The sequence below is a fragment of the Panthera pardus genome, unplaced genomic scaffold (genome assembly GCF_024362965.1).
Source record: "Panthera pardus isolate Hobbes unplaced genomic scaffold, ASM2436296v1 HiC_scaffold_4, whole genome shotgun sequence".
In the NCBI taxonomy this organism is placed as follows: Eukaryota; Metazoa; Chordata; class Mammalia; order Carnivora; family Felidae; genus Panthera; species Panthera pardus.
Window position 1 is genome coordinate 19,626,357 of NW_026526969.1, and position 25,934 is coordinate 19,652,290.

The 25,934-nt window shown below is 43.0% G+C and overlaps 1 long non-coding RNA gene across 1 annotated transcript; it reads left to right on the plus strand.

Moving 5' to 3' along the window:
• The first annotated feature begins 472 nt into the window (after positions 1-472).
• LOC128774743 (uncharacterized) lies at positions 473-5,290 on the plus strand. Its single transcript, XR_008419187.1, has 2 exons — positions 473-596; positions 4,220-5,290. It is a non-coding gene; the product is annotated as an uncharacterized LOC128774743 (long non-coding RNA).
• Positions 5,291-25,934: the final 20,644 nt, after the last annotated feature.

Sequence of the window (25,934 nt, forward strand, 5' to 3'; positions counted from 1 at the left end):
CCTCCCGCTGCCCCCGACCCGGTGACACCAGGGAAGCGGGCGGGGGACCCGGCCTGGAGAAGGGCTGTCAAGGGCTCGGGCTGCTGTTAAGCCAGACGGCGAATTCCGATCGTCCGACTGACGCCCGGGCCGCGACCCCGGGGTATCCGATCAGCCCACCCGTCCTCCCTTCAGGCTGCCCCAGGCCCTCCAACCAAGTGCGGCTCCTGCCTCTACACCGCGGGCGAGAAAGACTCTTCTCTCCCACCGAGAACGGCAAGGGCCCAAGGTGGCTGGACCTTCTCTCCCAACTGCAGACTCCCGGCCCTAGAGCCCGACTCCTCCTACCTCCGGCGCCGCCGAGGCACCTTCTCAACGGAGAATCTCGCGCCTACGCATGCGCCAAACGGCGCCCCCGGCGGAGGACTGCGTCTGCGCAGGCGCGGAAAGGCCCGGGACGCTCTCTTCCCGTCGTCCTCCGCGGCCCGGGCGCGCAGCTGCGATAGTTTCCGGACGCCGCGAGGCGGTGCGCTGCTGAGGGTGGCTCTCGAGGCTCGCGTGGTCGCCTGCGTGCGTGGCACCTCGCAAAGGTTCTTAAGTGTTGAGGAAGAGTCAGGGTGAGTTTAGGGCACCGCCGCAGTATTTAGTTGAAGTTGGGGGTCTACCACGGTTGACACAGGAAATGTCTTCGGATTCAGGGTCGCAGGGCGCGCCGGCCCGCTGGGGCGGGAGAGCCCCCTGCTCGAAGTAGCGAGCGGGCTGAGGCCGGGAGGTGGTGGCCGCGTGAGGGAGCGCCGCTCACCCCTCTGGCCTGGTTGGTGCCAGAGATCGGGGGCCGGAAGATGTGCAGCCTGAAGATGTGAAGATGTTCAGCGCGTGCTGAAGTTGGAGAAGCGTGTGTTTCGTGGTAGTGCTTGGAGCTCCAACCCGGCCTGGGTCCTCGGGAGACGTCCTCATGCACGTGAGGAAGGATGTGGAGAGGCAAGACTGGAGGCAGTGAGACCAATTAGGAGAATGTAATGTAGATGAGAAATGAGGGCGCCCGCATTGGGAGTTGGAGTGGAAAGAATGGAGAAATACTCAGAAGTTTGACTCGTTAAGATTTGTAGATTTCTAGCCTGAGCGTCTGAGTGGAATGTGGTTCCGTTTACCGAGGTTATGAACACGGGGGAAGGAGTAGCTTTGAAGGGAAGAGAATATTTAGTTGGGGTTTAGAGATAGAACGTACATACCGTAAAAATCACCCTTTTATTTACTTTTTTGAAAGTTTATTTATTTGAGAGAGCGCGAGCGAGGGGGGAGGGGCAGACAGGAGAGAGAATCCCAACCAGGCTGCGCTCTGTCTGGGGAGCCCCACACCGGGCTGTATCTCAGAAGCCGTGAGATTATGACCTGAACTAAAATCAAGAGTCAGACGCTTAACTGAGCCATACAGTTGTCCCCAAAATTCACCCTTTTAAATTGTGCAATTCAGTGGTTTTTCACACAGTCACAAGGTTGTGTCAATCTGCTAATTCCAGAACATTTTTTAACCCCAAATAGAAATCTCTCTACCGATCAGCGGTTAGTCCCCATTCTCTCTTTCCCCAGCCCCACCAATCAGCCCCTTGACCCCGGGAAACCACTGTTGGTGTGGATTTGCCTATTCTTTTCATTTTATATGAATGGTATTGTGCAGTATGTGGCCTTTTCTGTCTGGCTTTTACTTAACATATGTTTTTAAGGTCCATCCATGTCATAGCATGAATTGGTTCTTCATTTCTTTTAGTGGCTGAATAATATTCCCTTGTATGGATAGTCCCCATTTTGTGTATCCATGTATCAGTTAATGAACTTTTTGGCTGTTTCCACTTTTCAGCTATTATGAATAATGCTGCTGTGAACACTGTTGTACATGTTTTGTGTTTTTAGTTCTCTTGGGTATATACCTAAGATTATAATTGTTGGGCCATACTGCATTTCGTTCTGAGTGTTGAGTTTCAAATGCTAAAAGGATTCCCAAGAGCTTTTTCTGTATGGTTTTTGGAAACCTCAGTTACTTTGTAATATGGTTTCCAGTTGGATCAGACCGGTAAATACCAAAGAGGAGTGGCAGCAAAGAGTCATGGTTAGGGTGGAATGTCTTATTTGTACTGGAGGGATTTTAATTTGTAGAGGTGACTGGGTGACAACACAGAGAGGCCAGTGCCATTGGAAGAATGTATTACCTTTCCAGAGAGAAGACAGTATGCCATGCCACATGGTGCCACAGTGAAGGTTTTGGTCAGGAGGCAGAGCAGGAGACAGAGGAGAGCTTACATCAGAGCCTTTATTCCTTGAGAAAGGCAGGGCAGAGTAAACAGTGTAGGAGTGGCCGGTGTGAATAATCCTGGTGGGCTTTGGACTATAGGGGTGGCCTCTAGTTGCCTGGTACCTGGCCCTGGCATGATTTAGGGCAGGGGACATACTGGCCACGTCTGTGAGCATTAAAGGAGTTGATTGGTCTGCATGTGAGAGGCAGCTCCCAAGTAATTTGATTATCATCTTTAGAAATTAGATAGCCCTGGGAAGGGCAGTGTCTCCCTACCAGCAAGGTTTTTAAGATGTCACAACATCGTAAAATACAGACAGTTTAAAAAAACGTGATTAATTCACATCGCTGGAATGGTATGAAGGGCAGGTGTAAACACGGTGCTTATTTTTCTTTAGTCAGACTGCAGGTGCAGGGCCTGAGTTGAGTTTAGGACGTAAATCTCTTAGAGGCCCCTGGGGAGGAAAACCCACCCCTGCCCTCCCCAAAATCTGGCCATATTTTCTTTTAGGCAAAATTGCCTAGTGTAGTTTAGAGAAAGAAGTGTTCTTGAAACCTTAGATTCTCAGCTGAATTACCTGTGGAATATGTTAAGCTGGAAGTGGTTGGATGCCACCCTTCAATCTGCTGAGTGAATGTCGGGCGGGATTTCCAACCTGTAGCTTTTGAAAGTGTCACAGGTGGTTTTGATGATCTCTAGATTAGAGACTGATGGTCACTGTATTTAATCGCTACTTAATGTACCTACAGAGCAAATCCTGCAGGCTAAATATAGAAGAGATGCCAAAAGATGGGTGAAGGGTTATTGGGATTGAGAGTTAGGTAGAATTTCTCGTTGCAAGGAACAGAGTTCTGTGCCACCTTTTTTCCTTGGCTTAAGATAAACCATGGGAGCTCCCTTGACCAGGACCCTGATGTGATTTCTCTCCAGCAGAAGCTCTGAGGTTCACACTGTTCTACTGGAATTAAGCAGGAGTTGCCCAAGTGACTAAGCTGAGGGACAGTGTCCAGAGACAGTGTTATTACATCCATGTTATTTCATTGGGAATACTACATGTTAATTGCCAGGATTGTGGCAGAACTGCACTACCAACACACTCAAGCCAGGGACCTGAAGGAATATTTAACATATTAAAAGGTTAGGGTTGTCCTTATGTATGATAAACCCTACAGAGTTTATCAGAAAGAGAAAATGGATGCAAAGCTGTGTGGAAAATTTTAAACGCAGTGTAAGAAGTGTTATTCCAAGTAGAGACTCTGTTTTCAAAGCCTTTAGGAGTAGATCATTTTTGGGTCCAGGGGAAATAGGCAAAAGTTGAATATGCTGATTATCACTTCCTTACTCACCTGGAATATTTCCTTTTTGGAAACTTTGGGCATCTTCCGCTGAGTTAATGTTTGAAACAGTTCTGTGGAAGAAGTGAAGGGTCCTTGTCCCAGGTCTGTGGTTTGGTTATAAATCACAAAACCAAAACCTATCCAGCTGCCTGTCATTTATCTTGGCAGGAGTTGGGGAGAGAGCAGATTGAACAAGGGAAGAATTGTCTTCTCAGTTCTTTGGTCATATAAACTTTTATTTGTTGTATAATCCTGTTTCCTGCACTGCTGAAATTGTTGAAATCAAAGGGAATAACTGTTTCTCATTTCAGAGTGCACAGGTCATTCTGGGTTATGCTGTGCTTCTCCCTGTCTACCACTGCTACCTTTTGTGTGATGTAGCTCTATTAATTTTGTTAGATGTGTTTACGGGGAGATTTCACGTAGATGTTCTGGCCTCAACTGCAAGACAGCATTTTCCCTAATAAAGTGGTTAGTGGCATTTGTAATTTTGCTGTTAAAATGAAGTCGTTTTCCACTTATATTAAGATGGCAGTACTCCCCCAAGTGATCTGTAGATTCACTATAATCCTTGTTAAAATCCTAATAGCCCCCTTTTTTTTTTTTTTGCAGAAATGGAAAAACTGACCTTAAAATTCATGTTTAATTGCAAGGAACCCTAAATAGTCAAAACAACGTTGAAAAAGAATGAAGTTGGAAGATGCACACTTGTGATTTCAGAACTTACTACAAAGCTACAATAATCAAGATGGCACTACTGGCATAAGACTACACTTTTAGTGCAGTGGAATAGAGTTGAGAGTCCAGATATAAACCCACGCATTCATGGGAAAATTTTTTTTTTTTCATGTTTGTGTATTTTGAGAGAGGGGGGGAGATGGAGACAGAGAATCCCAAGCAGGCTCTGTGCTGATAGCACAGAGCCTGATGCGGGGCTCAATCTCATGAATTGTGAGATCATGACCTGAGCCAAAATCAAGAGTTGGATCCTGAACCAACTGAGCCACCCAGGTGCCCTTTGGGCAATTGGTTTTTGACAAGAATGCCAAGACCAGTCATGGTGGAAAGAATAATCTTTTGAATGAATGGTGCTGGGACAACAGACTATCCATATGGAAAAAATGAAGCTGGACCCTTTATATCATATAAAAAAATTAATTCCAAATGGATTAAAGACCTAAATGTGAGAGCAAATCTAGGAAACTCTTAGAAGAAAACAAATAAATCTTCATGACCTGGATATGACAGTGGATTCTAGCTATGACAACAAAAGCACGAGCAAGGAACAAAAGAAAAGAATTGGACTTAATAAAAATTTAGTACGTTTGTGCATCAAAGGACACTATCAAGGGATGGGAAAGACAGCCCACAGAATGGGAGAAAATATTTTTAAGTTGTATCTGACAAGGGTGTGTAATCCACCATATACAAAGAACTCTCACAACTCGGCAACAAAAAGACAAAACCCCATTTGAAAATGGGAAAAGACTTGGGGAGCCTGAGGGGCTCAGACGGTTGGGCGTCCGACTTCGGTCCAGGTCATGATTTCACTGCTCATGAGTTCAAGCCCCGTGTTAGGCTCTGCTGACAGCTCAGAGCCTGGAGCCTGCTTTGGATTCTCTGTGTGTGTCTCTCTCTCTTCCCCTTCCCTCCTGGCACTCTGTCTCTCTCTCTCTCTCTCTCGCTCTCAAAAATAAATATTAAAAAATTTTTTTAAAATGGGCAAAAGACTTGAGTAGACATTTTTCCAAAGATGTACAAATGGCCAACAAGCACATGAAAAGATGCTCAACATTAGTCATTAAAGAAACGCATATCAAAAACTACAGTGATATACCACCTCACCTCCCTGCCAGGACAGCCAGAAAAAGAAAATTCCCAAACCCCCCAAAAAATCCAGAAAATAAGTATTGGTGGGGATGTGGAGAAATTGGTAATCTCATACATTGCTAGAGGTCCATAATGATGCAGCTGCTGTGTTAAACAGTTTGGTGTTTCCTCAACAGGTTAAACCTAGAATTACTGTATGACTTAGTGATTCTGTTCTTAGGTATTTGTCATAAGAATTGAAAAAAAATTGTCAGAACAAAAACTTATGTTCATGATAGCCAAAAGACAGAAACAACCCAAATGCCCATTAGTGGATGAGTGGGTAAATAAAACACGATATAGTTGTGTGATTCACACAGTGGAATACGTGTTACAATATATGTTTGCTTATTTATTTTTTCTATTTTAGAGCACGAGCTGGGGAGAGAGTCAGAGGAAGAGAGAAAATCTTAAGTGCAGAGCCTGAAGCAGGGCTCAATCCCACGACCCTGGGATCATGATCTGAGCCGAAACCAAGAGTCGGATGTTCAGTCGACTGAGCCACCCAGGTGCCCCAGTGTTTGCTTATTTAATGATTATACTAATGGATCTTTCATTTTTTTAAAGTTTGCCAGTTCTTTGATGCAACCAGAATCCGTTCTCCCTTCTTGGGAGAAAACTCATGACTGATGACTGGTTCTTCAATTTAAACAATTTATTGTGGAACATTGTATATCAAAGAACATTAGTATCAAGAGTATCAATAAACAGATTATCGATAAACGGAAGTGGACCCCTCATCCAGCCTAAGAAATAGAGCGTTATCTTTAGTGTTTTTAAATTCTTACTTCCTTTTACTGCCCCACTTAGTATTTTATTGAGTCACCAGATTTATTCTAAATATAAGGATATTCATGAGGATAGCTTTGCCTTCAGCAAATTTACATGTCCTATTTATCATGTCATATTCATTTACTCATCATTTATCACATTATTTAGTTACATTCATTTAATGGGGTCATAGCATTTCAGAGATTGAAAAGCTCCATATGGATAGTAAAAGAAGTTTTTAATTTGGAACCTGAACTTGGCCCCAAATAAATGCTGAACTTTACCTCTGGGAAGAAAAGAACATTTATGAGTTATGTCCTAGGCACGTTCTTTGGCCTTTTCCATCCATTATCTCCCTTAATCCTCTGAAAAACCCTATGAGATAAATATTATTGTAACAATTTATAAATGAGGAAATTGGCTCATGGTAAATAATTTGCCCAAGGTCACAAAACTAACAGAGCAGATCCAGGACTTAGCTCATATCTGTCTAAATGCAAATTGATTGGGGCTCTTGGGTGGCTCAGTCAGTTAAGCACCTGATTCTTGGTTTTGGCTCAGGTGATGATCTTGTAGTTCGTAGGATTGAGCCTGGCGGCAGAGCTTTATCAGGTTAGGATTTAATCCTTTGGCAAGACTCTAGATAGTGTTGTATCCGCTTATTGGGAGGCATACAGTGTCTGGTTTTTAGCCTTTAAAAAAATGTTTTGAATGCTTATTTATTTGTTTTGAGAGGGAGAGAGAATCCCAAGCAGGCTCCATGATTCACTCGACAGCCCAGAGCCTGCTTGGGATTCTCTCTCTCCCTCTCTGCCCCTCATCCGCTTGCATGTGTGCTTGGTCTCTCTCTCTGTCTCTTTTTTTTTTTTTAATGTTTTAAAAATGTTTATTAATTTCTGAGAGAGAGAGAGAGCACACAAGCAGAGGAGGAGCAGAGACAGAGAGAGGGAGACATAGAATTCGAAGCAGGCTCCAGGCTCTGAGCTGTCAGCACATAACCAGACATGGGGCTCGAACTCACGAACCATGAGATTATGACCTGAGCCGAAGTCGGAAGCTTAACTGACTGAGCCACCCAGGCCCACCTCCCCTTTCTCTCTCAAACAAACTTAAAAAAAAAAAAAATGCAAACTGACCACCTTACCAAATTATCCTCCTTCCCCAAGTTCCTGGGAACCTGGAGTTTACATTTTGGTAATTGGCTCTGATTACATCTTTTCTAACCTAAATAGGAACTTCTAGTCCATTGACCCCATTGCCTTCTCTTATCCACATATTTATGCAGCTTGTAGGCCATTACGCCTGGAATATTCTTAGCAGTATCCCATCTTAGCCCCCTTAGTTTATTCTTGTCCGTTAAAAAAAATCATTGTGCCTTTTAAGTCTCTTAATCTACATGTTTCCCCTCTCAGTGCCTTTATTTTCCTTATAATATATTTGCTGAAGGACATCAGCAGGTTGATTTGTAGAGTTTTCCAGTTTTGATTGTGCTTATTTTTATATATATATTCGCAATGCAGTTCAACATGTTTCTCTGTCCTTTATACTTCCTGTAAACGTATAGCTGGATCCAGAGGCTTTTTTTTAAAGCCATTTAAAAAAATGTTTTTCATGCTTATTTATTTGTTTTGAGAGGGAGAGAGAATCCCAAGCAGGCTCCATGTTCTGTACAGAACCCAGTTCAGGGCTCCATCTCACAAACTGTGAGATCATAACCTTACCTGAAGTCAAGAGTCGGATGCTTAACCAAATGAGCCATCCAGGCACCCCTCGTTTTTGGCCTTTTTATTTTTTTATTTCTATTTATTGATTTTTTTTTTAATGTTTATTTTTGAGAGAGAGACAGAGAGCGAGCAGGAGAGGAGCAGAAAGAGAGGGAGACATAGAATCCAAAGCAGGCTTCAGGCTCTGAGCTGTCAGCACAGAGCGTGATACGGGTCTCAGACTCATGAACTGTCATATCATGACCTCAGCCGAAGTCAGACACTTAATCAACTGAGCCACCTAGGCACCCCTGGCCTTTTTATTATTTATTTTTATTTATTTTTATTTGTATTAAAAAATTTTTTTTTGACCTTTATTTACTTTTTTGAGAACGAGAGAGACAGAGCATGAACGGGGGAGGGTCAGAGAGAGAGAGGGAGACACAGAATCCAAAACGGGCTCCAGGCTCTGAGCTGTCGGCACAGAGGCCGACGCGGGGCTCAAACTCACAGACTGTGAGATCACGACCTGAGCCGAAGTCCGACGCTCAACCGACTGAACCACCCAGGTGCCCCACCCCTGGGCTTTTTAAAAAGAACAGCCATCGGTGCTCAGTGGCTACATCTATCATTTCATTGGAGATTGCATGCTTAGTGATATTCTAATTACAATTTTGTTTTCATGTATTAGTTGGAATAATTTTATAAGGACAGACTTCCCCTTACCTACTGGTTGTTTTTTCCGAGGTGGAGTTCATATAGGAAGGGCTGAATAAACATTTGATTCCTTGCTTTATCTAGTTTTCAAAGTAATGAATTGGCTCTCTTTCACCATCAGAGGATGGCCATTTAGTTTTCTTCTAAAACATTATCGACTCCTGGATTTATGTTATTTGATTGTCTTCAATTCATTGAAATGACTGTTCTTTTTTTATGTATAAAAAACATTTACGTATAAATGTTCATTTTTGAGAGAGAGAGAGAGAGAGAGAGAGCGCGCATAGCGGAGGAGGGACAGTAGTTGGGGGGAGGACAGAAGATCCCAGCCAGGCTCTGTGCTGACAACAACAAGCCTGATGCAGGGCTCAGACTCACCGTGAGATCCTGACCTTAGCTGAAGTCTGATACTCAACCAACTGAGCCACCCAGGCGCCCCTGAAATTACTCTTCTAAATGAAGTGCAATTTATCGTATCTTTGGCCAGTGAGAGCCTCTAACTTAGCTCCTGAGCTCTTTTTTTCCAACGTTTTTTTTTTTATTATTATTTATTTATTTTTTTTATTTTTGGGACAGAGAGAGACAGAGCATGAACGGGGGAGGGGCAGAGAGAGAGGGAGACACAGAATCGGAAACAGGCTCCAGGCTCCGAGCCATCAGCCCAGAGCCCGACGCGGGGCTCGAACTCACGGACCGCGAGATCGTGACCTGGCTGAAGTCGGACGCTCAACCGACTGCGCCACCCAGGCGCCCCGCTCCTGAGCTCTTTGACACAATCCTGGTGGTCACTGAGAGCTTCCTTGATATCTGGTGTGGGAGAAGCAAAATTTTACCTCTACCCTGGGCTGGAGAACTAAATTAATGTAAGATCAGCAGGAGAAAATCGTACATGTTTTTATAAGTGTTACATGACACGAGAGCCTACATCAGAAATGAAGACCTAAATAAATGATGAAACTTAACTTGCTTTTCTGTTAGGTTGAACAAAGAGGCTGTTATGAAAAAGTGACTGTGTGGTGAGGCTAAAGGGAGATGAGAATTGCTTTTAACAAGGTCTGTTTATAGAATGCTTGATGATAAGAATGTTACTCTCCTGGTAATGGGAGGACATCTCTCATATGGGAATTTCATCTGCTTTTAAGAAAAGGAAGGTTGGAGTGTTTTTCTTGTATTTGCCGTTTTCAGGTGACTTTAACTGAAAATAGTATGCCGAAGTGGCTTATTTTGGGGTGGCACGTTCTGAACTCCTCCACTGGTATGTCAAGATGTCTTGGGCTCATCTTCTACATTTCCTGCATCCGGACTTGGAATCAGCAATTTCTCCAGGAAACCTTAGTTTATTTTAGTGGAAAATGCTATTTCAGGATCACAATCTTGGTACTAAGGAATGCTTTTGGTACCAGGGTGGCCATTTTTTCTAGGCCTTTTCAGTGATCAGAGCTAGGAAGTATTTATGTTTCAGATAAAATATTGTGAGTTCATACTATTTCTATTTAAGTTCAGAACTGTGGGGTTTTTACTTAACAACTTCTATGTGGCATAGGCATCTCCTTTCTTCCATATTAAGATTCCTTTCTTCCCTATTAAGAATCCTGACTTTGAAGGATTTTTCCAGAATTACTTTTCTAGAAGTACTAATTTGTTTTATCCCATATTACACATACAGCAGTCACATATATATATACATATATATGTGTATATGCATGTGTATATGTAAGTATGCTGCCACACCTGGTTATGATTATTGAAAACATTAAAATCTTTTGCACAAGCCATCTCCAGTCTCCTCTCACTTTTTTTTTTTTTTACAATGTACTATATCTACATTGTCATATCTACATTGTCAGATCATGTATGTAGCCATTTCATACTATCGTCTCTTCCTTTTAGTCTTCATTTAATCTTCTATGAGGAACTACATTTAATTACAGATTCCTTAGGTCGCTGTCTTCTAGTTCCTCTAGCTCATTCTTTTTTTTTTTTATTCATTCTTTTTTTTGCAAAAAGCTTTTTTTTTTTTTTTTTAGTTTATTTGTGGGGGAGAGGTGCAGAGAGGGAGAGAGAGAGATGTGGGGCTTGATCTCACGATCTGTGAGATCATGACCTGAGCTGAAATCTGGGAGGCTAACTGACTAAGCCACTCAGGCACCCCACGAAAAGCTGTTTTTATTAAAGCACGGGGATGGGCAGGGCCTGTGGGTGGAAACACCTACCCCTAGTACATCCTTTATTTAGGACTCCTGAGAACAGTGTTCCCTGAGTTCTTGCATGTGAACAGCACTGTCAGACACTATGTATTTGAAGGTCAGATTAGCTGGGCAGGAAATCTTGAATCACTTTTTTCCCCCTGCAGTGCTTAGTGCCTCTGTTTTCTTCTGGCACAAAGTGTTGCTGTCAGAAAGTCTGATGAGGGGTGCCTGGGTGGCTCAGTCAGTTGAGCGTCCGACTTCAGCTCAAGTCATGATCTCACGATTGACAAGTTCGAGCCCTGCGTCTGGCTCTGTGCTGACAGCTCAGAGCCTGGAGTTTGCTTCGGTTTCTGTGTTTCCCTCTCTCTCTGCTCCTCCCCTGCTCATGCTCTGCTTCTCTCTGTCTCAAAAATAAATATTTCAAAAAAATTTTTTAAAAAATCTGATGAAAATTATTTTAAAAATACATGTATAGGTAATTTCACTGTTAAATCACATGCTCAGTTTTAGTGTTTATTATTTATTCTAGTTTTAGCTTTGTTTCTCGTGTCCAGAAACAGTTACTGGTATGCTGTGTCTTCGCCTGTCTTCAACACTTGTCACTGTCTCTCCAATTGTTTTCCTCTTCCATTTTCCCTGTGTCAAAGTCTTGCTTTTTTTGCTTACTGTTCCTCTTAGAGTCGCTTTTATTGTGTTTACCCTTATATTCCTTCTACTTTAGTGTTTATTTCTGAAATGACTGCCTTTGATTTCTAATGCTTAAATTGTCTCCTCATTTCTGAATTTTTAAAGTTCTGAGTTGTGATGTTCTTTCATGTCTTGTATGATTTTAAACTTGTTTTGAAACAGTGCGTTACCACTTCGATCTGTTTTTTGAGCATTTCTTCCTGGAGGACTTTTATTATTTGTAAAGATATTTTCTTCTCTTCATTTTCTTTTTTCATATAGTAACGCAGGGTATTTCACGTTGTGAGACTTGCTTATTTTTTGGTGAATTTCGTTTTCCTGAACTTGTAGAGGGAGGCTTGTTTCAGATTGCTCTTGCATCTTTTCGGAGCCCCTCTCCTGCTGTGTTTGTCCAGGTGTTAAATACAGTGACTTGCTTTCTGAGATTTCCTGGCTCTGTGTACTTGTCCCGCCTTTATCCTTCCCTTTCTTTTCTTCATTTTTGCAGTCTCTTTCCCGCACACGTTTACTCCCCTGCGAGCCGTCTCTTAGTGTGGGCCCTTCTTGGACAGAAGCCCTGGTCGGTCAGTTTTGAGGATTCAGAGGCTGGACCCCTTTAGGTCTTCCACTGGCCCCTTGCACTCCTTGTTATTGGAATAGGAAGAATCCTTCCCCCTTGTAGCACCATTCTCAAAAAATAGCTCACTGTGCTTTCAAATGGGTACCTGTTGTGTGGATTGTTCATTACTTCAGGTCTGTCTCCCCTGTTACTTCCCTCTACTTTCTCTCACGTAGGCACTATATACCTACCTGTACTGTACCTCCTGTGTTGTAGGTGTGCAAAATAAATTGCCTGCCTTTTAGGGCCTTGCGGATATTTTGTCACCTGGTTTTGCTGTAAATGTTATTTCAGGAGATGGGTCTTTGAGATCTGGTTGCTCTCTGTTACGTGGGGATTTGGGAAGATACAGAATTTATGCTGCCACCACCACGACAGCCATCTTCAGAGCACATGTATTGATCTTTTCATACATTCCTGGTTCAAGTTGCACATACAATTTTTGAAAGAATGTTTTGCGTCTGTGTTCACTTAGGTTGGCCTTTGGTTTTTATTTTGTGTTACCAGTAGTGTTTGTTTTGGGGTTATAATTACTTTGTAATGATTTGTATGGTTTTCTATTATTTCTACACTATGGGTCAGTTCATATAAAGTGAGAATAATCTGTTCCTTGGCACTTTGATAGAACTTTCTCATTAAAACCTTCTGTTTTAGGGTAGATCTTCAGTAACTTTTTTGCTTTTGCTATATAATAATTGTCTGATGAGCCTTTCTGAACCTCATTGAAACAACTAACATTCACCTCCACCAGCCAGTAATTGGATTCGCTGTCTACATTCAGATCCTCTAACACTGCTCCTTCATCCTCCAGAGTGAAATCTGATTCTCTTTACACAGTCTGCTCACAGGATTCTTGTAGAATTTTTTTTCAATTTTTTATTTTTTAATGTTTACTTACTTTTGAGAGACACAGAGACAGAATGCGAGTGGGTTAGGGGCAGAGAGGGAGGGAAACACAGATCTGAATCAGGATCCAGGCTCTGAGCTGTCAGCACAGAGCCCAATGCGGGGCTTGAACTCACGAGCTGTGAGATCATGACCTGAGCTGAAGTCGGACGCTCAACTGACTGAGCCACCCAGGCGCCCCTAGAATTTTTTTAATTTGGGTTTATTTATTTTGAGAGAGAGAGGGCAAGCAGTGGAGGGGCAGAGAGATAGAGAGAGAGAATCCCAACAAGGCTCTGTGCTGTCAGCACAGAGCCCTACGTGGTACGTGATCCCTTGAACCGTGGGTATCATGACCTGAGCCAAAATGAGTAGTCGGTTGCTTAACCAACCAACTGAGCCACCCAGGTGCCCCTGCTCACAAGATTCTTATCGGTACTTGATGTTCACCTCTGTCAAACGCTGTTTTTGCCTTTTCCCCAAATACATTTAATTTTGATCGTACGTAACAGAAATGATTAATGGTTTTATTTTTCTAACTACATGTCTTAGGGGAGAGTAGAACTTTGTACAGAGCGTGGCATCTTCCACAGTTTATTGTTTCATAAATACTTGAGGTGGTGATATGAAGTGATGGGAGGGGGGGGTGGCAGCAGGACAGGGAATTGGTTACCCAGTGACCTCCTGCTTGGCGGTCCTCAAGCGGAGCCTCCCGCTGCTGCCCCTTTGTGAGTGTGCTGAGTGGCTGTGTACCTGGGCTGGCTGGGAGCGGGCCCAAGGTAGTTCCAGGCCTAATTCTACCCTCAGTCTGTGTAGGTGGCTCTTAGGTGTGGGTGTGTTCCTTTTGTGCTGTTACAAATAACACTGCGGTGAACTTGGTCCTGTCTGCCTCCTTGTTCACACGGGCCAGTGGAATTGTCACCTACTTGTGGTCTGTTGCCCACGTGCTCAGAGAGCAGAGCTGGAGGACCGGGAGGCTCTTCTGCTCCTAGCCTTGCTGCTTGAAAGGGACCTGGTGGGGAGTCATGATGGGGAGTGATGATACTCAAAAGTGGAAGGGTGTGAGCCTAGTCCTGCTGAGGATTTGGTATTTGTGACAAGCTTAACTCAACTAATTCAGGGCCTATTGATGCAGCTTGTTTGAATTTGGAGACACTTCAGTATTCTCAACTCCCCAGACGTTGTGATACCCAGAGGCAGAGATCAGGAATCTCCTCTGTAACTTCCCCACCCCAATACCCAGGGCAGTTGGACCTTCCTGAGAAGAAATGTCTCTGTATCCTGGTATCCTGAAGTACTGAAATGAATTTTCACCATTGATGTCTTTTGTAAGATTCTCCACTTGTGCCCCCTGAGATGCCTAGAACTGTGGTCAAAAACCAGTCATCTGCCATTGAGGAGTATGGCTAGGTGTCCCTTATAAGATTATACAGTAGGTGGTTGCAACTATTTTTGTGACACTTGTTGGCCTAAGCAAGGTCCCTGTTCAGTGTAACATAGAGGGATGCCTGGGTTGCCCAGTCGGTTAGGCATCCGACTTCACCTCAGGTCATGATGTCATGGTTTGTGAGTTCATGCCCTGTGTCAGGCTCTGCTGACAGCTCAGAGCCTGGAGCCTGTTTCGGATTCTGTGTCTCCCTCTCTTTCTCTTTGCCTCTCCCCTTCTCGTGCTTAGTCTCTCTCTGTCTCTCAAAAATAAACAAAAGTTAAAAAAAATTTTTTTAAGTGTAACAGAAAAGAAAAGGAAAGAATAGATGAGAAAGGAAACAAAGGAGCCCCCCAAAGAGGTGTGATTTGGGAGTAATCGAGTGCCATTGTCAGGGATGGCTTCGGCTGTTCCTCAGTGGTACCTGGGCCACAGGAAGCCATCCTGGATGTCGTACTCTTCACCTGAAAGTCCTGCTCTGAGCATTTGCTCCCTTAAATGACAACAAGGCTAAGCATGCCTGTTAATGGAATTTGCCAGGTGAGAAGTCATCAGGCTAATTACAGCGCCCTTTGATCAAAGAAGGCTCTTGTTCCAAAGCTGTTCCTTTGGTTTACCCACGTCTCCTGTTCGTGCTCAGAGAGTCTGTAGGTGTCCCTTAGGCACACAGAACAGGGTAGGGGGTAAATGAATAGTCAAAATGCTTTCACTATTTGGATGTTAAGTTCTTGGATTGAGAATATTTTTGGCAACAAATGATTTAAGGAAAGGAGTGTGTTTCTGTGTGTGTGTGTTCTGGCCAGCATGTATTCGTTGAACTCTTATATTTGTGAAAAGGTTGAGTGCTGTGGCTTATGGAACTAAAAACAAAGCAGGTTTTGTGTTGAATTTTTGCTGTTTTTACTTTATGATAAACTTGTGCAGAACTATTTAGCATAGAAATCAGCTGAAGGTCAGCTAGATCCAGGTCTTCCCCAGGCCAGCCATTTCCCACAGGTCCTAAGAAGGCTTTAACTCGGTCTCCCAGTAAACGTGATCTTTAGTATCAGTACTACCATAGGCCTACTTACATGAGGTAGTTGAATATTCCCAGCACCACAAGTCTTACGCCATATTGTAGTGTGATCTTGGGTGCACTTCGGTTTCATTACAGAAAAAATCAGTACAAATTACAGAGGTGTTGGCTTTGTCGTCCCGACAGAATTGACCCTTGCCTGTATACCAGGTCGTGTTATGGGCAGGCCATTATAATTGACCCTGACTTGGTTATTCTTTTTTTTTTTTTTTTTTAATTTTTTTTTTTTAATGTTTATTTATTTCTGAGACAGAGAGAGACAGAGCATGAACAGGGGAGGGGCAGAGAGAGAGGGAGACACAGAATCCGAAACAGGCTCCAGGCTCTGAGCTGTCAGCCCAGAGCCCGACGCGGGGCTCCAACTCACGGACCGTGAGATCATGACCTGAGCCGAAGTCGGACGCTCAACTGACCAAGCCACCCAGGCGCCCCGGTTATTCTTTGATCCAAGTTAATCGGGAACAAAACCAGCTACCCCATGTCAGCTTATAGGCTTGTAGTGAGACTGGTCGATACTGTGTGTTGTGTAACAGGGCTCACCTCCCTCTATAGGGAGCACACAAACGGTATGTACAATAGTTCTTGTACCTGCTAGCTGTGCTACGGGGTATGGCTTATTCTGACCCATTCTGGGATGAAGGTGGCACAGTGCGTTGATACAAATTACAGGTGCCCCTGGAGAACTTCCATGGGTTTGGAGGGTCACACAGTTAAGCCTCAGCAGCCAGGATGGAAAGCCATTGTTCTGTGGCCACTTAGCCTCCATCTGTATTAAGATAGTTGAGAGGCTCTGTTGGGTCAGAATGCCAGCCCTTTCCCAGTGCTGGTCCTTGCATTATTTCACATTATTTGCTGGGTTGGCCTGACCCATTTCAAAATTTTTTTTTTTAACGTTTTTATTTTTTTTAATTTTTGAGACAGAGAGAGAGAGACAGAGCATGAACGGGGGAGGGGCAGAGAGAGAGGGAGACACAGAATCGGAAGCAGGCTCCAGGCTCTGAGCCATCAGCCCAGAGCCCGACGCGGGGCTCGAACTCACGGACCGCGAGATCGTGACCTGAGCTGAAGTCGGACGCTTAACCGACTGAGCCACCCAGGCGCCCCTGGCCTGACCCATTTCAATAAAACCTCCTCTTTCCAGGCTGACTCTCCTCCTTTACTTGCCTCCTGCAGAAAACTTTCTCTCATCTGCTTACTGTAGTTAATTGTTTTTCTCTCATTGCTGCTCCTCACTGAAAGTGAGTTCAGCTTGTCCCATGATGCCTGGATGGGCACCTATCTCCTGTCAGGCCCATTTCTGTCTTGTGGGCCATTGTTGTTTAGGTCACCAGGCATGTTGTTGCCACTGTGTACCAGTGACATGAGCGCAGTTAGGATACATAAATTGTTCCATTAACTAATCCTATTAAATTCTGGCTCCATTGATGGGATAGTTTCTGAAGTCAGTGTTTCACATTTCTTCTGACCCCAGGACGGATCCTCCCCACTTGTGTTATTTCCTTGTTGTCTCTTATAAACTAGCTTGCCTGTGGTTTAGGCATTATCTTTTTTCTTTATATTTTTTTAAGTTTTATTTATTTTGAGTGTGTGTGAGAGAACACACGGGGGAAAGGCAGAGAGAGGGAGAGACGGAGAATCCCAAGCAGGCTCCACGCTGTCAGCACAGAGTCCAATGGGGGGCTCCATCTCACGAACCTCAAGATCACGACCTGAACTGAGATCAAGAGTCGGACGCTCAACTGACTGAGCCACCCAGGCGCCACCCCCACCGGCTGCCTTTCATCACAACCTCCACTGTTCTTGAGAGCCCCTTTGGGCTTGAACTTCTTCACCCACTGATGCCGATGATGTCAATTCCTGAGAAGGAATTTAGGAGCTGATGCTTTTTGGCCTGTTTGTACCCTAGGTAAAAATCTCTAAGCCAGGACTGTGGAGCTGGGTAGGCCACTGGTAAGCTGTTCTTTAAGTGACATCCCCCATCTCAGTGTAGGGCAGTGGGGGCAGGGATGCAGCAGCCGGAGGTCCCATCAGGGTCTCGTGGCATGGATCTCCTACATCACAGGCCAAGATGAGGATGATCAGGGCCCCAGAACTCTTAAAACATCCTGCCCAAGATAGAGTCTCCCTTCCATGAGTTGGGGGCTTGGCAGAAGGGAGCCCCTCTCTTAACTGCATTCATCTGAGACTTAGCCTCAGGACCAGGCTGCTGGGGCCTGAATGAGAAACTCTGAGGTCTTGTTCTGGGGCAGAAAGCCCTCTGGCTTGGTGCTTGATGAGAGTGGTCTGGACAGGGAGCGAGGTCTCCACTTGCTGAGCTGGGTTGGGGGAGGAAGGGAGCAGTCTTGGTTCCAACACCACAAACTGGTGGTATTTGAAACAAATGGATGTTTCTTAGCTGCTGTTCGCCCTCAGGACCATTTCCAGACACCTTAGAGGGTTGTTTTTATGGTTTTCTTCAGTTTTACTGGGGAGCAGGTCAGCGTAAGTCTTCATGTTGTCATGCCAGAAGTCAATCTTACCTACTTTTAGTTTTGAAAAATTAATAAGCTGTATTTTTTAGAGCAGATTTAGGTTTATAGAGAAATTGACCTGAAAGTAGAGTTTCCACATACCCGCTCATTCTCCCCTACCATGCTTTCCCCTAATTTTGACATCCCATGTTAGTGTCCTACTGCTACGTTAGTTAGAGTGGATGAGCCGGTATTGGTGAATTGTTAATTAACTAAGTCCATGGTTTATGTTAGGGTTCACCCTGCTGTTACACATTCTCTGGGTTTTGACAAATATATAATGATAGGTGTCCATCATTACAGTATCCTCCAGAATACTTGACAATGCCCTAAAAAAACCCAGAGCCCTAAAAATCTCCTGTGCTCTACCTGTTCATCCTTCCCTCCTTCCTTGAGCCACTGGCAACCACCCATCTTTTTATTATTTCTGTAGAACCCAGATACATAGTTGGGATCGTGTAGTGTGTAGCCATTTCACATTAGCTTCTTTCACTTCGTCACGCACGTTTAAGTTTCCTGAATTCATCTGTTTCTGTCTCCAACATTGCTGGCAGCACTTTGCCCTGTGTCCTCCCCTCTCTTAAGGTTCCAAAAAGAATTGATTTTAAGTCAGCTTTTTACTGCTTGGTAGGATGGGGTGGGAACTTCCAAGCTCCTTAAATGTGGAACTGGAAACCAGAGATCCCATTGCCTAGTATACATTGGATCCCTTTATCTGTGGGGGATACATTTCAAGACCCCCAGTGGGTGTCTGAAACCACACATAGTACCGAACCCCTACATATGCTATGTTTTTTCCTATAGAGACATACCTATGATAAAGTTTAATTTATAAATTAGACAAGTAAGAGAATAACAGCAACAATACAAGTATAATAGTGTACTGTAATAAAAGTTACTTGAATGTGATCTCTCTCAAAATATCTTATTGTACTGTTACCCTTCCTGTGATAACGTGAGGTGATAAAATGCCTGTGAGGTGACATGAAGTGAGGTGAGTCACATAGGCAGTGTAGCGTAGTGTTAGACCTCTGACACATTGTCAGAAGGAAGATCGTCTACTTCCAGGTGACAAGTAACTGAAACCTCAGAAAACGAAACCATGCATAAGGGGACTCCCGTTATCAGAAAACAGTTGACATGTGTATAGTCACCTTGTATCCTCCAGCCTTGCTATAGCCATTTGTTTATTCTAGGAGGGGTTTTTTGTTGTTGATTCTTTGGGAGTTTGTATATAGACAATTATGTAATATATATACAAAGACTGCTTTATTTCTTCCTTCTTAATCTGTATAACTTTTATCTCCTTTTTTTTTTTCCTTTTTCCTTTTCCTTTTTTGGTCATGTTAGCTAGGACTTCAGTACATTGATGCATAGGAGTTGTGAGAGTAGACATCCTTGCCTTGTTCCTGATTTTAGTAGGAAAGCATCTAGTGTTGGTGTGCCTGGGTGGCTCAGTTGGTTGAGCATTGGCTCTTGATTTCGGCTCAGGTCATGGTCTCACAGTTTGTGGGATCAAACCCCACTTCGGGCTCTTTGCTGGTGGCATGGAGCCTGCTTGGGATTCTCTCCCTGCCCCTCCCCTTCTCTTTCACGCATGCACATGCTCTTTCTCTTTCTCTCTCAGAGTGAATAAACATTAAAAGAAAAAGCATCCGGAGTCTTACCGTTAAGTATGCTGTTCACTGTATTTTTTATTGTGATAAAATACACATAATATAAAAATGACCATTGTAACCATTTTTAAGGTGTATAATTCAGTAGTATTAAATGCATTTATACTGTTGTGTAACCATCACCACTATCCACACACTGCCCGTCTCTAGAAGTTTTTCATCATTCGCAGCTGGAAAACCATACCCTTTAAACAAGAACTCCCCATTTTCCCCTCCCCAGTTCCTGGCAACCACCATTCTACTTGCCGTCTCTGAATTTGACTGTTCTAGGTACCCTCTATATGTAGAGTCATGCAAATAGTTGTCCTTTTGTGTCAGGTTTTTTCGCTTAGCATCATGTCTGCAAAGCTCATCCATGTTGCAGTAGGTGTTAAAATTGCCTGCCCTTTTAAGGCAGAATAACACTCCGTTGTATGTATTTTGCGTACCCATGCATCTGTCAGTGAAAATTTGGGTTGCTTTCACATTTTGGCTCTTGGGAATAATGCTTCTGCGAATAGGGGTGTACAACCGTCTGAGTGCCTGCTTTCACTTCTTTTGAGTCCATACGTAGAAGTGCAGTGACTGGATCATATGCTAACTCTAGGTTTAATTTTGTGAGGAACCTCCATACTGTTTTCCACTTGTGGCTGCGCCATTTTGCATTCCTGTCAGCAGCGCACAGGGTTCCAGTTTCTCCACATACTCATAAACACTTACAGTTTTCTGGTTTTTTTTTTAAATAATACTCAGATTCTAACAGGTGCATAGTGGTAGCTCATAGTTTCTTTTTCTTTTTTGATTATATTAGTATTTTATCGCCATTGTTCTCAGAGCACAGAACAGAATGGACAGCAAAGTGTAAGACCTGAAACAGGAGACCAGTCAGGAGCTGAACGTCATGTTCCCAAGTTTTGTTTGTTTGTTTTACATCCAAGTTAGTTAGCATATAGTGCAACAGTGATTTCAGATTCCTTAATGCCCTTTACCCATTTAGCCCATCCCCCCCTCACAACCCCTCCAGTAACCCTCTGTTCTCCATATTTAAGAGTCTCTTGTGTTTTGTCCCCGTCCCTGTTTTTATTTTATTTTTGCTTCCCTTCCCTTGTGTTCATCTGTTTTGTCTCTTAAAGTCCTCATAGGAGTGAAGTCATATGATATCTGTCTTTCTCTGACTAATTTCACTTAGCATAATACCCTCTAGTTCCATCCACGTCGTTGCAAATGGCAAGATTTCATTCTTTTAAAAAAAAATTTTTTTTACATTTATTCATTTTCGAAAGAGACAGAGCACAAGTGGGGGAGGGGCAGAGAGAGAGGGAGACAGAATCCGAGGCAGGCTCCAGGCTCTGAGCTGTCAGCACAGAGCCCGACACGGGGCCCGAATTCAAAAACTGCGAGATCATGACCTGAGCCAGAGTCGGACGTTTAACCGACTGAGCCATCCCGGCACCCCGTGAGATTTCATTCTTTTGATTGCCGAGTAATGCTCCATTGCATATATATACCCCATCTTCTTTATCCATTCATCCATCGATGGACATTTGGGCTCTTTCCATAGTTTGGCTATTGTCGATAGTGCTGCTATAAATATTGGGGTGTATGTGCCCCTTCAAAACAGCACACCTGTATCCCTGAAGTGACTGTCATATAATGTCTTTTTTTTTTTTTAACGTTTACTTATTATTGAGAGACAGAGAGACACAGAGCATGAGCAGGGGAGAGGCCGAGAGATGGAGAGACACAGAATCTGAAGCAGGCTTCAGGCTCCGAGCTGTCAGCACAGAACCTGACGTGGGGCTCGAACTCACAAACTGCGAGATCATGACCTGAGCCAAAGTCGGATGCTTAACCCACTGAGCCACCCAGACACCCCTTTGTTTCTTGTAATAGTTTTTTCTTGTAATAGTTTTTTTTTTTTTTTTTATGGAATTTATTGTCAAATTGGTTTCCATTAACACCCAGTGCTCATCCCAACAGGTGCCCTCCTCAGTGCCCATCACCCACTTTCCCCTCCCTCCCACCCCCCCATCAGCCCTCAGTTTATTCTCAGTTTTTAAGAGTCTCTTATGATTTGGCTCCCTCCCTCTCTAACTTTTTTTTTTCCCCTTCCCCTCCCCCATGGTCTTCTGTTAAGTTTCTCAGGATCCACATAAGAGTGAAAACATATGGTATCTTTCTCTGTGTGACTTATTTCACTTAGCATAACACTCTCCAGTTCCATCCACATTGCTACAAAAGGCCATATTTCATTGTTTTTCATTACCAAGTAGTATTCCATTGTGTATATAAACCACAATTTCTTTATCCATTCATCACTTGATGGACATTTAGGCTCTTTCCATAATTTGGCTATTGTTGAAAGTGCTGCTATAAACACTGGGGTACAAGTGCCTCTATGCATCAGCACTCCTGTATCCCTTGGGTCAATTCCTAGCAGTGCTATCACTAGGTCATAGGGTAGATCTATTTTTAATTTTTTGAGGACCCTCCACCCTGTTTTCCAGAGCCGCTGCACCAGTTTGAATTCCCACCAACAGTGCAAGAGGGTTCCCATTTCTCCACATCCTCTCCAGCATCTGTAGTCTCCCTGTTTGTTCCTTTTAGCCACTCTGACTGGTGTGAGGTGATATCTCAGTGTGGTTTTGATTTGTATTTCCCTGATGAGGAGTGACGTTGAGCATCTTTTCATGTGCCTGTTGGCCATCTGGATGTCTTCTTTAGGGAAGTAAGTGTCTATTCATATTTGCTGCCCATTTCTTCACTGGATTATTTGTTTTTCGGGTGTGGAGTTTGGTGAGCTCTTTATAGATTTTGGATACTAGCCCTTTGTTTGATATGTCATTTGCAAATATCTTTTCCCATTCCGTCGGTTGCCTTTTAGTTTTGTTGATTGTTTCCTTTTGCAGTGCAGAAGCTTTTTATCTTGATGAGGTCCCAGTAGTTCATTTTTGCTTTTAATTCCCTTGCCTTTGGAGATGTGTCAAGAAATTGCTGCGGCTGAGGTCAGAGAGGTTTTTTCCTGCTTTCTCCTCTAGGGTTTTGATAGTTTCCTGTCTCACATTCAGGTCCTTTATCCATTTTGAGTTTATTTTTGTGAGTGGTATAAGAAAGTGGTCTAGTTTCATCCTTCTGCATGTTGCTGTCCAGTTCTCCCAGCACCATTTGTTAAAGAGACTGTCTTTTTTCCATTGGATATTCTTTCCTGCTTTGTCAAAGATTAGTTGGCGATACTTTTGTGGGTCCAATTCTGGAGTCTCTATTCCATTGGTCTATGTGTCTGTTTTTGTGCCAATACCATGCTGTCTTGATGATTACAGCTTTGTAGTAGAGGCTAAAGTCTGGGATTGTGATGCCTCCTGCTTTGGTCTTCTTCAAAATTACTTTGGCTATTCAGGGTCTTTTGTGGTTCCATACAAATTTTAGGATTGCTTGTTCTAGCTTTGAGAAGAATGCTGGTGCAATTTTGATTGGGATTGCATTGAATGTGTAGATAGCTTTGGGTAGTATTGACATTTTAACAATATTTATTCTTCCAATCCATGAGCACAGAATGTTTTTCCATTTCTTTGTGTTCCTCAATTTCCTTCATAAGCTTTCTATAGTTTTCAGCATACAGATCTTTTGCATCTTTGGTTAGGTTTATTCCTAGGTATTTATTATTCTTGGTACAATTGTGAATGGGATCAGTTTCTTTATTTGTCTTTCTTTTGCTTCATTATTAGTGTATAAGAATGCAACTGATTACATTAATTTTGTATCCTGCGACTTTGCTGAATTCATGTGTCAGTTCTAGCAGACTTTTGGTGGAGTCTGTTGGGTTTTCCATGTATAATATCATGTCATCTGCAAGAAGTGAAAGCTTGACTTCATCTTTGCCAATTTTGATGCCTTTGATTTCCTTTTGTTGTCTGATTGCTGATGCTAGAACTTCCAACACTATGTTAAACAACAGCAGTGAGAGTGGGCATCCCTGTCGTGTTCCTGATCTCAGGGGGAAAGCTCTCAGTTTTTCCCCATTGAGGATGATATTAGCTGTGGGCTTTTCATAAATGGCTTTTATGAGTTTAAGTACGTTCCTTCTGTCCCGACTTTCTCGAGGGTTTTTATTAAGAAAGCGTGCTGGATTTTGTCAAAGGCCTTTTCTGCATCGATTGACAGGATCATATGGTTCTTCTCTTTTTTTTTTTTTTTGATTTTTTTTTCTTTTCTTTTTTTTTTATTAATGTGATGTATCACGTTGATTGATTTGCGAATGTTGAACCAGCCCTGCATCCCAGGAATGAATCCCACTTGATCATGGTGAATAATTCTTTTTATATGTTGTTGAATTCGATTTGCTAGTATCTTATTGAGAATTTTTGCATCCATATTCATCAGGGATATTGGCCTGTAGTTCTCTTTTTTTACTGGGTCTCTGTCTGGTTTACGAATCAAAGTAATACTGGCTTCATAGAATGAGTCTGGAAGTTTTCCTTCCCTTTCTATTTCTTGGAATAGCTTGAGAAAGATAGGTATTATCCCTCCTTTAAACGTCTGGTAGAACTCCCCTGGGAAGCCATCTGGTCCTGGACTCTTATTTGTTGGGAGATTTTTGATAACCGATTCAATTTCTTCGCTGGTTATGGGTCTGTTCAAGCTTTCTCTTTTCTCCTGATTGAGTTTTGGAAGAGTGTGGGTGTTTAGGAATTTGTCCATTTCTTCCAGGTTGTCCAATTTGTTGGCATATAATTTTTCATAGTATTCCCTGATAATTGTTTGTATCTCTGAGGGATTGGTTGTAATAATTCCATTTTCATTCATGATTTTATCTATTTGGGTCATCTCCCTTTTCTTTTTGAGAAGCCTGGCTAGAGGTTTGTCAATTTTGTGTATTTTTTCAAAAAACCAACTCTTGGTTTCGTTGATCTGCTCTACCGTTTTTTTAGATTCTATATTGTTTATTTCTGCTCTGATCTTTACTATTTCTCTTCTTCTGCTGGGTTTAGGCTGCCTTTGCTGTTCTGCTTCTATTTCCTTTAGGTGTGCTGTTAGATTTTGTATTTGGGATTTTTCTTGTTTCTTGAGATAGGCCTGGATTGCGATGTATTTTCCTCTCAGGACTGCCTTCGCAGCATCCCAAAGCGTCTGCATTGTTGTATTTTCATTTTCGTTTGTTTCCATATATTTTTTAATTTCTTCTCTAATTGCCTGGTTGACCCACTCATTCTTTAGTAGGGTGTTCTTTAACCTCCATGCTTTTGGAGGTTTTCCAGACTTTTTCCTGTGGTTGATTTCAAGCTTCATAGCATTGTGGTCTGAAAGTATGCATGGTATCATTTCAATACTTGGATACTTACGAAGGGCTGTTTTGTGACGCAGTATATGATCTATCTTGGAGAATGTTCCATGTGCACTTGAGAAGAAGGTATATTCTGTTGCTTTGGGATGCAGAGTTCTAAATATATCTGTCAAGTCCATCTGATCCAGTGTATCATTCAGGGCCCTTGTTTCTTTTTTTTTTTTTAATTTTTTTTTTTTTTCAACGTTTTTTATTTATTTTTGGGACAGAGAGAGACAGAGCATGAACGGGGGAGGGGCAGAGAGAGAGGGAGACACAGAATCGGAAACAGGCTCCAGGCTCCGAGCCATCAGCCCAGAGCCTGACGCGGGGCTCGAACTCACGGGCCGCGAGATCGTGACCTGGCTGAAGTCGGACGCTTAACCGACTGCGCCACCCAGGCGCCCCCAGGGCCCTTGTTTCTTTATTGACCATGTGTCTAGATGATCTATCCATTTCTGTAAGTGGAGTTTTAAAGTCCCCTGCAATTACCACATTCTTATCAATAAGGTTGCTTATGTTTATGAGTAATTGTTTTATATATTTGGGGGCTCCGGTATTCGGCGCATAGACATTTATAATTGTTAGCTCTTCCTGATGTATAGACCCTGTAATTATATAATGCCCTTCTTCATCTCTTGTTACAGCCTTTAATTTAAAGTCTAGTTTGTCTGATATAAGTATGGCTACTCCGGCTTTCTTTTGACTTCCAGTAGCATGATAGATAGTTCTCCATCCCCTCACTTTCAATCTGAAGGTGTCCTCAGGTCTAAAATGAGTCCTTGTAGACAGCAAATAGATGGGTCTTGTTTTTTTATCCATTCTGATACCCTATGTCTTTTGGTTGGAGCATTTAGTCCATTTACATTCGGTGTTATTGTGGAAAGATGTGGGTTTAGAGTCATTGTGGTGTCTGTAGGTT